At 44.7% G+C, this 14200-nt stretch overlaps 1 long non-coding RNA gene across 1 annotated transcript; it reads right to left on the reverse strand.

The window, feature by feature from the left end:
* Nucleotides 1–8453: 8453 nt before the first annotated feature.
* Nucleotides 8454–12238, reverse strand: LOC129645067 (uncharacterized). The gene is made up of 3 exons (XR_008711160.1): nucleotides 12161–12238; nucleotides 10799–10839; nucleotides 8454–8699 (listed from the first exon to the last, which is right to left on the reverse strand). It is a non-coding gene; the product is annotated as an uncharacterized LOC129645067 (long non-coding RNA).
* Between the last annotated feature and the right edge of the window lie 1962 nt (nucleotides 12239–14200).

Below are 14200 nucleotides of genomic sequence, written 5' to 3' on the forward strand. Positions count from 1 at the left end.
AAAGAACATATACATATATGAACTGAACCACCTTGCTGTACATCAGAAAGTAACACAGCACGGCAAACCAGCTACAATTTTAGGAAAAGACGCTGATGAAAGAAACTGAAGACAACACAGATGCAAAGATATATGTTCATGGACTGGAAAAATAAATGTTAAAATGACCATACTGGACTTCCCTGGTGGTCTAGAGGTTAAGAATCCACCTGCCAATGTCGAGGACACAGTGTAGGTTCGACTCCTGGTCTGAGAAGATCCCACATGCCTTGGAGCAACTAAGCCATAGGCCACAACTACCAAACCCACACACTCTAGGGCTTAACAATGAGAAGCCTGTGTACCCCAGTGAAGAGGAGTCCCCATTCACTGGAACTAGGAAAAGGTGAGGACCCAGTACAGCCTAAAATAAAAAGGTTTTGAAAATGATGATACTGCCCAAGACAATCTATAGATTCAATACAACCCTTAAAATATTAATGGCATTTTTCACAGAACTAAAACAAAACACTTTAAAATTTTATGGAAACACATACACCAAAAAAAAAAACCCCAAAACCCACATAGCCAAAACAATCTTGAGAAATAAGTACAGAATAAGAGGAATCACACTCCCTGACTTCAGACTATACTACAAAGCTACAGTAATCAAAACAGCATGGGGGCTTTCCTGGCAGCTCAATAATAAAGAATCCACCCACCAATGCAGGAGACACGGGTGTGATCCCAGGTCAGGGAAGACCCCACATGGCACGAAGCAACTAAGCCCATGCACTACAACTACTGAGCCAGAGCTCTAGATCCCTCAGTCTGTAACCACTGAGCCTCTCGCAGCAACTGCTGAAGCCCATGCGTCCTAGAGCCCATGATCCACAAGAGAAGCCCCTGCTCCACAACGAGAGAGTGGCCCCTGCTCGCCACAGCTACACAAAAGCCCACACAGCAGTGAAGACCCAAATAACAGCCAAAATAAGTAAAGAAAGCAATGGAGAAACAAAAACAGAAAACAACTGTTAAAAAAAAAACAACAGTATGGAAAACTGGCACAAAAACAGACACACAGACCAATGGACAGGATGGACAGCCCAGAAATAAATCCACACCATTATGGCCAACTAACCTATGACAAAGGAGGCCAGAATACACAATGGAGAAAAGACAGTCTCTTCAGGAACTGGTGCTGGGAAAACTGGACAGCTCTATGTGAAAGGGAGAAAATAGAACATTGTCTCATGCTATATATGAAAATGAACTCAAAATGGATTAAAGAACTAAATGTAAGGCTGGAAGCCATAAAACTCCTAGAAGAATAGGCAGAACACTCTGAAATAAATCAGAGTAATATCTCCTGGATGTATCTCCTAAAGTAATGGAAATAAAGGCAAAAAAAAACCCAAACAGGAACTAATTAAACTTAAAAGTTTTTGCACAGCCAAGGAAACTATCAACAAAACAAAAAGACAACTTACTAAATGGGAGAAAATATTTGTAAATGATGTGATTGATAAGGGGCTAATATCCAAATGTATAAACAACTCAATATAAAAAATAAAACCCAGATTAGAAAATAGGCAGAAGACCTGCATAGACAGTTTTCCGAAGAGGAAATGCAGATGCCAACAGCCACGTGAAACATGCTCCATCTAGCTAATCGTCAGGGAGATGCAAATCAGAGCCACAGTGAGATATCATCTCACTCTTGTCAGAATAACTATCAATAAAAAGGTCATAAATAACAAATGTGGTGAAATACACTGTTGGAAATTGGCTCAGCTGCTATGGAAAATAACATGGAGGTTTTTCAAAAAACTGAAAATACAACTACCATATGATCCAGCAATCCCACTCTTGGGTACATACCCAAACAAAAGGAAAACACTAGTTTGAAAAGATATTTGTAGCCTAGTGTTCCTAGCAGTATTGCTCACAATGGCCAAGTCATGGAAGCAGCCTGAAGTGTCCACCAACAGATGAAAGGACGAGGATGAGATGGTTAGATAAACAGTGTAATCCTACTCAGCCATAAAAAAGAGCAAAATTTTGCCATTTGCAACAACACAGATGGACCAAAGGGTATCAGGCTTAGTGGAATAAGTCAAAGACAAATACTGTATGATACCACTCATACGTGGGGCTTCCCTGGTGGTGCAGACAGTAAAGAGTCTGCCTGCGATGCAGGACAGCCGGGCTCAATCCCTGGGTCAGGACGATCCCCTGGAGAAGGAAATGGCCACCCACTCCAGCACTCTTGCCTGGAAAACCCCATGGTCAGAGAAGCTAGTTCATGGGGTCGCAAAGAGTCGGACATGACCGAGTAACTAACACTATCACTCATGAGGAATCCAAAACATAAAACAAGCAAATGATTATACAAAAGAGAAGTGGACTCACAGGGGCAGAGAACAAACTAGTGGTCACCAGGAGGGAGAGCGGCCAAGCAAGGGCATGAGAGGAGCAGGCGACGAAGAGACACAAAACATTACTGCAAATGAATAAGCCATAAGAATATATGTTAGAGCACAGGGAATATAGCCACTATTTTATAAGTGGAGCATATTCTATAAAAGTATTGGAGCGCTATACTGTACATTTTAACATAGTATAAGTCAGCCGTACTTCAATTTAAAAAGAGAAAGGCAAAAATGGAGGCAAACAAGCAACCCAGCCGACAGGCAGCACCAAGCCTTGCAAGGTGTGAGTGAAGCCACCTTGGGTGTCAGCGCCTCTCCAGCCCGGACGGGCGCAGGTGCGCGAGGGAGCTCAGCCAACGGTGTGCAGAGTGGAGATACGCGGTCTCCTGAGTCCTGCCGGGATTTCCTGACCCACAGAATTTTACACAGTGAATGGTGTTGCTTTAAGGCACTAGTTTGGGGGCAGACTTGTGCAGCGGCCTCATAAGCCATCTCTTTCCCCTACCCCCTTGTCTCCATTACTCAACTGCCTTCAGGTCTCATCAGTCTGGGTCTGTTAAGGAAGCCAGGAAAGGACGCCAGGTAGAAAAAAGCTCCCTGGAGCCAAAACGGGCCGCAGACTTGCTTCCTGCGCGTGTCTCCCAAGCCAGCTTTGTCCCGTTTCTACTCTGCCTTGCCTCAGACAAACCTCTAGGAATTTCCCCCATTTTTGCTTTATTTTGCAATACTTCTGTCTCCTGCTAAGTCCACTATCATAACCAGCTTGAATCTTACTTCAAAGATCCTAAAAACACAATTTACATATGATTTTTGGGGGGCATAGGGAAGATCTGGAAATTTGTGCATGTATATCTGTAAGCACATACTAATTTTTATTTATATCCCCTAGGTCTCAATCAAGTCAAAATGACATTTAATTCTATATATACTTGAGTAATACAACCAAGATGTCTACCTCTTATGATAAATCTCTCAGAGCCAACTAATAATGTACCAATTTCTGACAAAAAGCCCCTTTTAATTCTCCATAAAAGGTTCTTTAATCCAATTTGATTTATTCAGTATTCACAATATGAATATGAATTGACCTGGAGAGTTGATTCGGTGTTTTTAAAAGAGCCAAACTGTTTCCAATGGCAACCAGAGAATCAGCTTGACATCTCAGACTATGAAAACCTTAGAGTTCATCCATATGATGAGCCCAGCAGAGAACTGGGAGGTTTATGACATTTTAATCACTGATAATTTGGGTTGTTGCTGATGAGAAGACTTGAATGTGAAGAACTTGGAGAGGGTTTCAAGGAGAGTTGCCAAGGTAATTAAAACAGCCTTGTAAATTGGTTTGAAGAATATGCCAGGCTGCCAAAGAGACCATCAGCCTATCTGACCCTCCCCTGACCACCCCCGTCTATTCATCGGATGATCTCAGCCTTAATTGAAATTGACAACACAACAATGACAAAAATGTGTCATGGCTCATGCAGGACACACCACTTCATAACCCGGGAGAACGCGAGGCTGGATGCATGCAGGACACACCACTTCATAACCCCGGGGAGAATGCGAGGCTGGATGATGAGAGAGGTCATTTGTAGACCTTCCAAATTTCTGAAAGGCTACCTAAAGTAGATGGGTGTTGTTCAGTTGCTCAGTCCTGTCCAACTCTTTGTGACCCCATGGTCACATGCAGCACGCCAGGCTTCCCTGTCCTTCACCATCTCCCAATGATTTCTCAAATTCATGTCCATTGAGTCAGTGATGTCATCCAGCCATCTAAAATAGGTAATTTACATTTTAAAATGCACTGAGAATTAAAACAAGGTAATAGCCAAACTTGAGCATTATTAAATGTGTATGACAGAAAGTGTTAGTCACTCAGTTGCGTCCGACTCTTTGCAATGCCATGGACTGTAGCCCACCAGGCTCCTGGGTCCATAGGATTGCATAGGCAAGAATACTGGTGTGGGTTTCCAGTCCCTTCTCCAGGGGATCTTCCCGACCCAGGGATCAAACCCAGGTCTCCTTCATTGCAGGAAGATTCTTTACCATCTGGGTCACCATATAAATGTATATAGGAGAAAGTAAAGTAGAAGAAATTAAATCCCAAAAAATCCTAAGTGAGCAAACCTTGGGTATATGGATATAAATATAACCTTGACTAAGTGGCATGCAGCTTCCTTGATGACTCAGTGATGAAGAATCTGCCTGCAATGCAGGATATGCATTTTCAATCCCTGGGTCAGGAAGATCCCCTGGAGAAGGAACTGGCAACCCACTCCAGGATTCTTGCCCTAAAAGTCCCAGGGACAGAGGAGCCTGGTGGGCTACAGTCCATGGGGTCTCAAAGAGTCAGACACGACTTAGCGACTGAACAATGTAGTATGGAGAAGAGACGGTAGGAGAGGAGGAGAAAGCACACTCATGGTGAGAGGGAGGAGATGGAAGGAGAGAGAATAGAGACGGTGGGAGAGGAGGAGGAAGCACACTCATGGTGAGAGGGAGGAGAGGGAAGGAGAGAGAATAGAGATGGTGGGAGAGGAGGAGAAAGCACACTCATGGTGAGAGGGAGGAGAGGGAAGGAGAGAGAATAGAGACGGTGGGAGAGGAGGAGGAAGCACACTCATGGTAAGAGGGAGGAGAGGGAAGGAGAGAGAATAGAGACGGTGGGAGAGGAGGAGGAAGCACACTCATGGTGAGAGGGAGGAGAGGGAAGGAGAGAGAATAGAGACGGTGGGAGAGGAGGAGAAAGCACACTCATGGTGAGAGGGAGGAGAGGGAAGGAGAGAGAATAGAGACGGTGGGAGAGGAGGAGGAAGCACACTCATGGTGAGAGGGAGGAGATGGAAGGAGAGGGACTACAGCCAGGGTACTGACGTATACTGGGCTCCAGCTCCTTAGAGCGAGCTACTGTAGGCTCTCAGGTGTCTTATGTCATCTTCCCAGGACCTGATGAGAACATGGAGACTCAGAGCTGGAGTCTCAACCAGTCTCCTTCCAGAAAGTGATGGAACAGTATGCCTAACTAACCTAAAGCTGTATGACTTCAAAGCCAATACTCCTTCCACCCCCAGATTCTCAGTCAACAGGGAATTTATTTAAGGGCACTAAACAACAGAATCCCCTGGAGTAGAAAGTGGCAACCCACTCCAGTGTTCTTGCCTGGGAAATTCCATGGACAAGAAGAGCCTGGCGGGCTACAGTCCATGGGGCCATAAAGAGGCAGACACGACTGAGCAACTGAGCCCAGCACAGCACAAACAACAAAATACATAGCCTTATGCAAAAGAATTATTTCACACATGCAAGGGTGGGTCTATTTTCCAAAGTCAAATGCGTTGTAGAGGTGAGGCATTTGTATACAGTGGTTAAGAATACGAGATCCAAAATAGGTAGAAAAAAAAACTGTATCTTAGTTACATCACTTCCTAGCTACGTGATCTTTGGCAATTTATTGTGCCTCTTGGAGTTTCAGTTTCCCCATTTCAGCTATGCCTAGATGATTAGATGATGAAAGGATGACAGAGCACGATACAGAATGCTTCATACAGAGTCCTGCACACGGAACTTAATACATGTAAACTATAATCATCCATTCTACTCCCACTCCTATATATTTGATTATTAAAATGGCTATGACTTTTTTTCTTTTGTAAAACAGCTTTGAAAGTGAAAGTCATTTGTGAATCCATGGACTATACAGGGGGATCTTCCCAACCCAGGGATCTCACCCAGGTCTCCCACACTGCAGGCAGATTCTTTACCAGCTCAGTCACCAGGGAAGCCCAAGAATACTGGAGTAGGTAGCCATCCCTTCTCCAGGGGATCTTCCTGACCCAGGAATCGAACCGGGGTCTCCTGCATTGCAGGCAGATTCTCTACCAACTGAGCTATCAGGGAAGTCCCAAAACAGCTTTATTGAGGGATAATTTACATATCACAGAATCCCCTCACTGTATATGTACAACTCAATAGTTTTTATTGAATTACGGAATTGTACAACCATCCCCAGAATTCAGAACATTTCCATCCTTCCAAACATAAATCTCTTGCGGTTTGTGCTCATCTCCATCCCCACCACCAACTCCAGGGAACCACAAAGCTTTCTGTCCCTACTCTTATTCTAGACTGTAACAAAGGTCAACTCCACTAAGAAAAGTATTTTAACACTAATTAAATATTAATATTTTAAACACACGACCAAAAAATTGATGTCAACATTTCTCCAGCCCTGGGATGAGTCCTCTCTGAAATCTATGCCAAACATCACAAATCTGGAAGAGGGTGACCCTGTCCTTCAGAAGTGTGAAGATACAAGTTATTAAACAGTCTCCAGAGCTAAATGTAATTATTTTTCCAACATCATTCCCCTGGTTTGCCTTTTCCCCACTTGCATCCATTGGTGTCATCCCTCATTTTTATCTTTTCCGTTCCTACTTATCAATCCCTCCCCTCACCCCACACAGCTTCCCTTTCCTTTTGAACTACCTTCTACCAACCTGGGGACTCCAGCTGAAGTTTCTACGGCTGATCTTCCCCAAATGTCCTTCAAATGACTCTTTCCCTGTAGATTTCAATGGCCCTATTAGGAATGCATTTCTTGAGTTAAAAAAAATAACTTGTTACTAAAGGCAAATATGCTTTTAGGAAGGAAAGCACATTGCTACTCATTTGTATAAGTTAACGGATCAGAAATTCAGCAGCATGCGATTCCAGAGTGTGCTGACTGTGGGAAGAAGGATTGTGTGTTCAGAAAGAGGAGGTCAGACTAAAACGTAAATTTCACGATTTTGCTCCTTATTTCCCAAAGAATTATCTCATGTTTGTATCCTGCACTCCTACTTCATAACAAACTTACCTGTCCGCTGTCACATGATGGTCCCTTTTGTGTTTTCTAAACTAGACAAAATAAGCAACTTATCCTTCATAAGGTGGAAATGGCTAATACAGTACAGATTTCAAGATGGGAGCCTCCTAGGGAGACGGAGCGTGGATATAAAACACAGACCTTGGCATCAAACGGCCTAAGATAGAAAACAAGCAGCCCTCTATTTCAGTCCTAAATGCCACAAGATGAAATGCTAGAAGTGTATTTACGCTAATAAAAATCACCTGTGCATTTTCTTTCTGAAATCAGATTGGACCATGAAGGTACAACCCTCCACCAGCTTATTATACCCTCTCATTCCACCACGTCACTATGGAACCACCATGGGAACCCATGTTGAGAAGGTAGAATTCAAGACACCCAATTCCGTTCAGCATTTTCTCACAAGCCTAAGGAGTGATGTTAGTCACTCAGTCGTGTCTGACTCTTTGCAACCCTATGGATTGTAACCTGCCAGGCACCTCTGTCCATGGGATTTTCCCTGCAGGAATGCTGGAGTGGGTGGCCAGTCCCTTCTCCAGGGGATCGTCCCGACCCAGGAATTGAACCCAGGTCTCCTGCATTGCAAGTGGATTCTTTGACCACTAGCACCACCTGGGAGGCCCGACACAGCCAGTGTTTCTAGGGTCTATGTAAGAAGCTGCAGCCAGGAGCGAGTCTTGTTTCCATTTCATCCAGACTCTGCTGTGTACTCAGCTATGCTCTCTGGCTCCTTGCATGAATAGATTTAGGGATATTGGTCTCCAGCTAAATTATTTTATGAAACTTGAAATTACCTTCAGTACCAGTGTTATCTTTTTTTGAGAAATCAACTGCTAAATAACAAAGAAAAGTTTAGCTAAACATCATCTTACAGATTTAAGCCACAAAAGGATTTTCCACGTATATTACCAAACTCTATCCCTTTTGAGGACAGAAGCCATAAAACATTAAGTCCAAGCATTCTATTAAGAAATAATGTATTCTAAACAAATAACTCAGACACAGAAAACAAACTTACCTTTACCAAAGGGGGAAGAAGAGGGGGAGTTTGGGATTAACAGACACACACTACCATATATATATATTTATAAATATTTATTAAAGTAGATAAACAACAGGGGCCTACTGTATGGCACAGGAACTATTCGGTGTCACATAATAACATACAATGGAAAAGAATCCGAATGCTCGTATGTACACATAAGCAGTGTATGTATTGTTGTTGGTGTTCATGTCTGCCTCTTGCGACCCCATGGACTGCAACACGCCAGGCTTCCCTGTCCTTCACTGTCTCCTAGAGCTTGCTCAAACTTATGTCCATCGAGTCTGTGATGCCATCCAGCCATCTCATCCTCTGTCGTCCCCTTCTCCTCCCGCCTTCAATCTTGCCCAGCATCAGGGTCTTTTCCCATGAATCAGCTCTTTGCATCAAGTGACCAAAGATATATATATATACACAGACACACATATAAATTGAATCATTTTGCTGTACACCAGAAATTAATACAACATTGTAAATCAACTGCACTTCAATTTTAAAATAAAAATGAAAGTATTCTTCCCTGAAAATTCTATGTAAATCCTTTGGTCCCTCCCTTTTTCCTTCACAAGTACAGCTGAAAGCCAGAGAGATTTAGGTGTGTTCCCTTTGTCTGTGGTCACTCTCAGGCTTGCCTGTGATTGAAAGCTTTCTAAGCCCACTTGGGCCTCACATCAACCTGAGTAACTAGACTGCAGGCAACGCACGCCACACCTGTGATTTCCCTGCGGCCAGGCTGTCACGCCCACACCTTATTACTAAAGCAATTTAAAGACTGTATTCTGGAAAGAAAAATCCTTTGCATGTTATTTTTTCTCTCGAGGCTTCTCACTTCAGTCTGATCGAACACTGGTCTCGGTAACCAGGCTGATTAACCCCCGGCGCTGAGCCCTGCGTGCGCATGCGCCGGTGTGCTGCCTGTCAGCCTGATCAGGCGCTGAGCCCTGCGTGCGCATGCGCAGGTGTGCTGCCTGTCAGCCTGATCAGGCGCTGAGCCCTGCGTGCGCATGCGCCGGTGTGCTGTCAGCCTGATCAGGCGCTGATCCCTGTGTGCGCATGCGCCGGTGTGCTGTCTGTCAGCCTGATCAGGCGCTGAGCCCTGTGTGCGCATGCGCAGGTGTGCTGTCTATCAGCCTGATCAGGCGCTGAGCCCTGCGTGCGCATGCGCCGGTGTGCTGTCTATCAGCCTGATCAGGCGCTGAGCCCTGCGTGCGCATGCGCCGGTGTGCTGCCTGTCAGCCTGATCAGGCGCTGAGCCCTGCGTGCGCATGCGCAGGTGTGCTGCCTGTCAGCCTGATCAGGCGCTGAGCCCTGCGTGCGCATGCGCCGGTGTGCTGTCTGTCAGCCTGATCAGGCGCTGAGCCCTGTGTGCGCATGCGCAGGTGTGCTGTCTATCAGCCTGATCAGGCGCTGAGCCCTGCGTGCGCATGCGCCGGTGTGCTGTCTGTCAGAGGCGCAGTTATCCAACGACGTGTCCACTGCTCCTTCTAGACAAAGAGTCTCTTTCTCTCACATGTCTCTAAATCACGAGGTATCCGACACAATGCCTGGTGCACAGGAAATGCTCAAAAGTTTGTGTTGAACACACGGCCCGTATTACACTGTCCAGGGAGTAAAGCCAGGTCTGACGCCTAACCTGTGTTCTTAACTTTAATAACCGCCGTGTGCCTAAATGCGGATGTGTGTGTGTTAGTTGCTCAGTCGTGTCAGACTCTGCAATCCCATGGACTGTAGCCTGCCAAGCACTCTGTCCATGGAGTTCTCCAGGCAAGAATACTGGACTTTTATAAGAATAGCTACCATTTCCTACTCCAGGGGTTCTTCCCGAAACAGGGATCAAACCCGGGTCTCCTGCAATGCAGGCAGATTCTTTACCATCTGAGCCAACAGCAAAGTCCCAAAATATGAATATTATTATATTGCTCAGTTGGCTTTTGCTATCTGTCTTCTGTTCTAGATAATTTCCTTTATTTTTCTGAGTATATCCTTCCCAGGTGGTTCAGCTGTAAAGAATCTGCCTGCAACGCAGCAGACACAGGTTCAATTCCTGGATCAGAAAGATCCTCTGGAGGAGGAACTGGCAACTCACTCTGGTATCCTTGCCTGGGAAATCCCACAGTCAGAGGAGCCTGGCGGGCTACAGTCCATGGGGTCACAAGAGTCAGACACGACTTAGTGACTAAACCACCACCACCAGCAGCGTCCTTCCTTTCAGTTCTCATTCCCAGAGACTGCCTTTCCTCCTAAAACTGCCACTACTTTAGTGTCACACCTTCTAAATATGTACTCTCCCTCTTCTCTCTCTCCTGAATTCATATTCCTGCTTCCCATTTCTTTATTTCTTTAGCTTGAGTTCTCACCAGTATCCACTGGCTCACCTATTAAATTTTTCCAATACTATATCTCTAACTTACATACAGTGAAAAGTAAAAATGTAAAATATACAGTTTGATGAGTTTTAGCAAATGTATATATACCCACCTTTTTATCCAAGAACTCAATTTATTACCCACAGATCCATGCTGAAAGAATAAAAAAATAAAATAAAGTGAAACCCAGAGGAATAGATACTTGTATAAATATTACAGAAAATATTCTTAAGTCTAAATAAAGTAGACTTTTTAAATTTTTTTGTTTGTTAAGATATTCAAAATGATCTGAAACTAAAATTCTAGTTGAAATCAAGATTGGAGACAAAAAAGGAAGGAAGAAGAAGACAAAAAACATACTATATTTTTCACATTATTTAAAAGAAGGCTATAGAAATACTACTTAACTCTACATATTAGAACAATACATTTAGGTGTGCATGTTAAAGTCTAAGAGGAATCATGGTTGAAAACTGAAAAAGTGGAGATCGCATCAGAGCAGTTTGGTAAAGCCATCATCAGAGGGTAATATCTGAGCTAAGACCCAAAGATTGAGAAGGCTCTTGGGATGCAAAGATCTAGGGAAAGCATGTTCTATTTGGGCAGAGGAGACAGCATGCGAAAGGCCTGGGGCATCGCAAGGACTGGCATGCTGGAGAACTGGAAGGGAAGCCAGTACGGCTGGGGAAGCCAAGCAAGAGCGAGCAAGAAGCACTCAGATCTGAAAGGCAGGGAAGAGCCAGACCGCGTGGGGCATTTACGCAGTGTTAAAGGGTTTGGAGAAGGAAATGGCAACCCACTCCAGTGTGCTTGCCTGGAGAATCCCAGGGATGGCGGAGCCTGGTGGGCTGCATCTATGGGGTTGTGCAGAGTCGGACACGACTGAAGCGACTTAGCAGCAGCAAAGGGTTTGAGACTTCTGTAGTGGTCCAGTGGTTAAGAATATGCCTGCCAAGGCAGGGGACAGAGGTTCAGTCACTGGTCTGGCAATATCCCATGTGCCAGGGAGCAGCTAAGCCCATGCAGCACGGCTACGGGCCCTGTGCCCTGGAGCCTGTGCTCTGCGGTGAAAGGAGCCGTCACGGTGGCAAGCCATTGGCTGCAACTAGAGAAAGCCCACGCACAGCAGTGACAACCCAGAGCAACTGTGAACAGGCAAATAAAGTTTTGTAAACAAAAAAGTTTAGATTTTATTCTATTTTTTAAATTTCTTCATGTTTAGTTGGAGGATAATCGGTTTACAATGTTGTGCTGGTGTCTGCCATATATTCAGCGTGAATCAGCCATAGGCGTATGTACGTCCCCTCCCTCTTGAACTTCCTTCCCACCTCCAGCCCCATCCCACCCCTCTACGTGACCACAGAGCACCGGATTTCAGCTCCCTGCATCATGCAGTAAATGTCCACTGGCCATCTGATCTTCTATATGGTAGCACGTCGGTTTCAGCGCTGCTCTCGCAATTCACCCCACTCACCAGCTGTGTGCACAAGTCTGTCCTCTCCGGCTGCATCTCCACTGCTGCCCTGCGAATAGCTTCATCAGTACCACCTTTCTGTTAACGGACTCCACATATACGTGTTAATAGATGATACTTGTTTTTCTCCTTCTGACTTACTTCACTCTGTATAATAGGCTCTAGTTTCATCCACTTTATTAGAACTGAATCAAATGTTTTCCTTTTCATGGCTGAGTAATAATCCACTGTGCGTATGTACCACAATTTATCCACGCAGCCATCAGTGGACATCTGGGTTGCTTACATGTCCTAGCTATTGTAAATACAATGCTGCCATGAACATTGGGGTGTGTGTGTGTTTTTCAGTTATGGTTTCCTCAGGGTATATGCCCAGTAGTGGGATTGCTGGGAGTTTTACTCCTGGTTTTTTAAGGAATCTCCATATTGTTCTCCATACTGGCTGCATCAACTTACATTCCCACCAATAGGGCAAGTGCCCTTTCCTCCACATCCTACCCAGCTTTTATTGTTTGTAGACTTTTTGATGATGGCCATTCTGAGCAGGATGAGATGATACCTCATTGTAGTTTTGATTTGCATTTCTTTAATAATGAGCAATGTTGAGGATGACCCTGAAGTGGGTTTTTGTTTGTTTGTTTTACTGACATTTAGTTGATTTACAATATTATATACATTTCAGGTATACAACATTGCTGTTGCTGTTCAGTCACCCAGTTGTGTCTGACTCTTTGTGACCCCATGGACTGCAACACGCCAGGCCTCCCTGTCTATCACCAACTCCCGGAGTTTACTCAAGTTCACGTTCATTGCATTGGTGATGCTGTCCAGCCATCTCATCCTCTGACGCCCTCTTCTCCTTCTGCCCTCAATCTTCCCCAGCATCAGGGACTTTTCCAAAAAGTCATCAGTGCACATCAGATGACCAAAATCCTGGAGCTTCAGCTTCAGCATCAGTACTTCCAGTGAATATTCAGGACTGATCTCCCTTTAGATTGACTGGTTTGATCTCCTTGTAGTCCAAGGGATGTTCAGGAGTTTTCTCGAGCACCAGAGTTCAAAGGCATCAATTCTTTGGTGTTCTGCCTTCTTTACAGTCCAGCTCTCACAACTGTACGTGACCACTGGGAAGACCACAGCCTTGGCTATATGGACCTTTGTCGGCAGAGTAATGTCTGCTTTTCAATACACCTTCTAGGTTTATCATCGCTTTCCTGCCGAGAAGCAATCGTCTTCTGGTTTCATGGCTGCAGTCACCATCCGCAGTGATTTTTTTGGAGCCCCAGAAGAGGAAATCTGTCATTACTTCCAGCTTTTCCCCTTCTATTTGCCATGCAGTAATGAGGCCAGATGCCAGGGTCTTAGCTTTTTTAACATTTAGTCTTAAGCTGGCTCTTTCACTCTCCTCCTTCACCCTCATCAAGAGGCTCTTCACTTTCTGCCATTAGAGTCCACATATCTGAGGCTGTTGATGTTTCTCCCTCCTATCTTGATTCTGGCTTGTAACTCATCCAGCCCAGCATTTCTCATGATGTGCTCAGCGTATAGATTAAACAAACAGGGGGACAGCAGGCAGCCCTGTCGTCCTCCTTTCTCAATCTTGAACCAGTCAGTTGTTCATACAGGGTTCAAACTGTTGCTTCTTGACCCACATACAGGTTTCTCGGGAGACGGGTAAGGTGATCTGGTATTCACATCTTTCTAAGAGCTTTCCAGAGTTTGTCGTGATCTACACAGTCAAAGGCATTAGCGTAATCAATAAAACAGAGATAGATGTTTTCCTGAAATTCCCTTGCTTTTGCTATAATTCAGCGAATGTTGGCAATTTGATCTCTATTTCCTCTTCCTTTTCTAAACCCAGCTTAGACATCTGGAAGTTCTTGGTTCACATAATGCTGAAGCCTAGCATGCAAGATTTTAAGCATGACCTTACTAGCATGTCTGATGGTTAGCACATTCTTTGCTACTACCCTTCTTGGGAATTGGGATGAGGATTGACCTTTTCCAGTCTTGTGGCCACTGCTGAGTCTTCCAGATTTG

The sequence above is a fragment of the Bubalus kerabau genome, chromosome 2 (genome assembly GCF_029407905.1).
Source record: "Bubalus kerabau isolate K-KA32 ecotype Philippines breed swamp buffalo chromosome 2, PCC_UOA_SB_1v2, whole genome shotgun sequence".
Lineage (NCBI taxonomy): Eukaryota > Metazoa > Chordata > Mammalia > Artiodactyla > Bovidae > Bubalus > Bubalus kerabau.